The sequence below is a fragment of the Mus caroli genome, unplaced genomic scaffold (genome assembly GCF_978045245.1).
Source record: "Mus caroli unplaced genomic scaffold, Mus_caroli_1 scaffold_6, whole genome shotgun sequence".
Lineage (NCBI taxonomy): Eukaryota > Metazoa > Chordata > Mammalia > Rodentia > Muridae > Mus > Mus caroli.
The window spans coordinates 134,490,920-134,495,725 of NW_028227261.1; positions in this window are offsets into that span (position 1 = coordinate 134,490,920).

Sequence of the window (4,806 nt, forward strand, 5' to 3'; positions counted from 1 at the left end):
AACAGATTGGGCCTGGGTATGAAGGTCTTCCATGTTAATCAGAAACTACTTATCCTGTGTGTATTTCTGCTATATTTGAAAGAAAGAACATGCATTCTTGCAGAGATAATTCTGGCAGTGTAGAAAAATGCATGGAAAAAGGAACAATGAGAAGCCTGTGGTTCAAGAGAAAGCTATTGCTATAGATTGGATAAGATGTTTAGCAATGTGGACCAGGGTCACACATGACAAAGCAAGATGGATACAATCTATACTGCTCACCATGCAGAGACAAGTCTAATAAAAATGCTATGATGCAGTAAACACACAGCTAAATGAGGTGAATTCAGTCTATCACTAGCACTGAACAAGATCCTGCACAAACGACCCAGTGTCTACAAATCTAATGTACATAATGTATAATAATTTGTGCTGTTTGTATCCAAGGCCTCCCATATTAGTACTTGTGTGGACTTCCAAGGTGATTGAATCACTCTTTTGTAACATCCCTCTTGGCAAAATCACATGGCTGTTCACTATGTCTCAAAAGGGTTCTCATCTCCAAGACTTTCCCAAAAATGTTCTTCTTGTTCACATCTCCAGGCCTTTGCAATGATACTTTCTTTAAAATAGTATTTGTCCTAATTCGAATGAGAATGTCTTGCACAGGTCCATGTTCTAATACTTGTTCCCCACTTGGTGGGGGAACTATTTAGGAAGAATTAGGAGGTACAGTCTTGCTGGAGGATGTGTGTCACTAGGGGCAGGCTTTTTGGTTTCTAAAGACTAAAGCCATTCCCTATGTGCTATCTCCCTCCAGCTTATTGTTCAAGATGTGAGCTCTCAACTGTTCCTGTTCCAATGCCTTTGTTGTGTCTTCATGGATTTGGACCCTTTGAAAAACTATAAGCCCAAGTGTATGCTTGATTTTGTAAATTTTCTTGGTCGTGGAGAGAGGCCAAACCTATTAAGTTCAGACTCCATTTTAGAGAACCTGACCTAAGTTTGAACTCAGGTAAAATAACAGGCTGGTACCTAGCATTAGTTTCCAAGTTGTAACCCAACAAAACTTAAGCCTAGCTCCAGTCTCTAGGCTAATCTCCCCAAAGACCAGCATCTCCAGGTTACGAGCTCAAAAAGACCAGCGTCTCCAGGTTACTACCCCAACAGATTTGTACCCCTCGGTTACAAGCCTGCCCCCTCCTAACAACCACCAATGCAGAGGGAAGCAGAAATTCAGTTTTTGATATGACTCCCAGCACCAGCCAATTATGTTAAAGGTCATAGTAGCTTTCCAATTAGATGCTTGCACACTTAACCCCCCTCCCCCCAACTTTCTGCTCACTATAAAGCCTTGCCCCAATAGATATTCAGGGCTCCTCCACCACCAACACCGTCCTTCGTGACAGAGGTGTGCTGTCCCCCTCCCCAAGCTAGCTCAAATAAAATAAAGATCCTGCTGTGAGTTGCATTGGATCGGCTCCTGTCTGTTTTTTGTTTTTTGTTTTGTTTTGTTTGGGTTTTTTTTTGAGGGGGGGGCAGGGTCGATAACACTTCCCTGGCACTACAGTTGTGTTTTGTAACAATGGAAACCCTAAGACAGCCTCCAACTTCCTCTAAGTTCGAATTGCTACCATCTAGAAAAGTCAATTCTCCCTTAAGCCTGCCTTTGATCATACATCATCTAAAGAGTGCCTCCTCAGTTACGCCACATAGATACTCTCTTTCCTTTAGTTAAATCTCAGAGTTCTTTATTGGAATTACTCAATTTCCTGTATTATATAATGAACTGTTACCTGACCATTTTTGATATGCTATTTTCTCTCTCCTAAGTAGTATCTGTGTAATGTTTGTAGTGGTGTGAATGAAAATGGTCCCCATAGGCTTGTATCTTCGAATGCTCAGTCACCACGAAGTGAAACTAGAGGGTTAGAAGGATTATGACATATGGCTTTCTTAGAGGAAGTGTGTCACTGGGTGTGGTCTTTGAGCCCTTTCTTCCCCCCTCCTCCTCTTCTTTCTCGTCCTCTCCTCGTCCTCTTCTTCCTCCAGCTCCAGCTCCTACTCAGGCTCATGCTTCTCTCTGTCTTCTACTTATGGTTCCAGATGGAGCTTCAGCTACTTCTTCAGCATCATGCCTGCCTGCCTTCCTGCCATTGTGTTCCCCACCATGATGAAAACAGATTTGTCTTTGAAACTTGTCCCCAATTAAATGCTTTACAATATAAGAGATGTCTTGGTCATGATGTCTCTTGACAATAATAAAACAGTGACTAAGAAGTTGGTCCCCGGGCTGGTGAGATGGCTCAGTGGGTAAGAGCACCCGACTGCTCTTCCAAAGGTCCAGAGTTCAAATCCCAGCAACCACATGGTGGCTCACAACCATCCGCAACGAGACCTGGCGCCCTCTTCTGGAGTGTCTGAAGACAGCTACAGTGTACTTACATATAATAAATAAATAAATCAAAAAAAATGTTTAAAAAAAAAATAAAAAAAAAAAAAGAAGTTGGTCCCAGGGAGTGGCATATTGCTGTGAAAGACGTGACTATATTTGTTGAGGAAATATGAAGGATTTTGTAATATTGGACTAGAAAACCAGTTTAACACTTTAAGCAGGGCTTCATGGGCCATTACTAGTACAGGCATGGAAAAAAAATTGGTGCTGAGGGCAATGTGAACTGTGGGGACCCAGCTCAAGAGTTTTCAGAGGAAAAGAATACCAGCTGACATTGAAACCATTCTTGTGCTGTTTTGGCAAAGAATGTGGTTGCTTTCTGCTCTTGCCCTAAAAATCTGCCTTGGGCTAAACTGAAGAGCTTTGGATTAATGACATTGGCCAAAGAGATTTCAAGACAGCCTAGTATTGACTGTGGAATATAGTTATTAGTGATCACTCTTATGCAGATCTATAATATATAATGGATAAGAAAACTCCATTCTGTACCAGGAACTCTCTGTAGCTATTGACCGTTGTCCTGAATTCCTAAAGATAAGCTCCTAGCAATCTGAACAACTCTCCAGAATGTTGTTTAGATTGTGAAGTAATTAACCACGTCCTCTTTCTTCTTGCTACATAAAAACCTGAGTAAACCTGCTTATCTCTGTGTAAGCAGGCCTGAGACAGCTCCTTTTTTCACTGTGTAATAGGAAGTGAGAGGAGCAGCCTCTCACGGCTGAGGGGAGGGAATCTGTTTCTCAGGAGCCAGCAAGTTTCACCGTTACAAACCCTTCATCTAGCCCCTTCCAGATGGCAAGCCTTTAATTTGCCTGGCTAGCAGTGATAATAAAACCACTTAAAACGTTGGATTCAGTCTGTGGTCTTTCCCCAATAGTCTCCAAAGTTCATAACAAATGGAAAAGAACAAGCTGGGCAAAAAGAAATACAAAATGTTCAATTTGAGGAGAAAAAGTGATAGCTGGAAATGTTTTGTTGGAGTCAAGTACAGTGCTCAAGGATATGAAAGTTTAAAGAAAAGCCTGATGCCAGATGGAATAAAGAAAATAGTCCCCTCAGGGCAACATCCCATCCAGCTAAGTGTCCAACTTGTGGAAAGTAATTAAAGAGAAGTTTAAACTGTAAGCCAGTCCCAATTAAATGCTTTGTTTTATAAGAGTTGACTTGGTCATAGTGTCTCTTCATAGCAATAAAACAGTGACTAAGATAATGTTTCTGTTTTCCACAACACAGAATTCAATCCACGGAGTTGTCAAAGCAGAAACTTGAGGCTTGAGAGATGGCTCAGAGGTTAAGAGCACTTTCCAGAGACCTATTTAATTCAATTCCCAGCAGATGGTGAATTTCAATCACCTGTAACTCTAGTCCCAGGGGATCTGGCACCCCCTTCTGGCTTCTCCAGGCACCAGGCACACATGTGGTACACAGAAGTACATTGAAGTAACACAATACAAATAAAATAAAAGTAATAATTAAAAAGTGGACAGTCTTGATAGACTTGAATAGATAAGAGCAGTTAGTCAAGTGTTAAGGATAGGGTGAGAGTAGGAAGATGTGTATCTTGGCTGATCAGTGTTCTCTGTCAGTCTTGATTTTATTGGCTTCATTTCTGCTTCCACCTCTGTGACTCGGAGTTCCTCCAGTTTTCCCATCTAACAAAAGTTATATTCAGCTTATGTGGAGTGGAGTGTTCCAGAAATACAGTGTCGTTCATTTGCTGGGTTGATTTCTTTCTACAATTTAGTTTTTGGTCTATAATTTTAATATAAGTTAGTAGTAATGATGTTTGAAAAGTATCTTAATGCTATTTCCATAAGAAAAATCTAGTTTAACAAATAAAATCATGATCTTGGTTGGTAGAAAATTGTTCTAAAATTGGATTATCTATCTTTGACTTTGTTTTATGAATTGTTGGGAATAGAACCCCTGACTAGGGCATATACATAAAATGAGCCACACAGCTGTTTGTGTAAAGCTAAGCCATGCATATTTAAGTTACAACTCTAGGCAAAATGAAAATAAAAGTAAAGATCACAGTGTGCTACTTAGCCAGATAATGTGTGTTTCTTTAATAGATTTTAATTTTTCGGGATAATTTTACTATTCAAGTAAAACTGAACATGAATTCCAAAGACAGATTTCTCAAATCCAGAACTAGAGGAACTAGAGATTGTGTGCAGTGTCTGCACTTGATCTAGCAAGGACACTGACGGAAGCAGAACAACAGGGGAAGCCCCCTGCACCTAAACAACAGAACCAACATTCGGATAACGGCTAAGATGTTTTTACTGCATTTTTCTGAAAGAAAAAACATTTCTCTTTTCTAAAAAGAATGCCTCCTTTCCATTTCAGAAAAATATAAACACCACGGA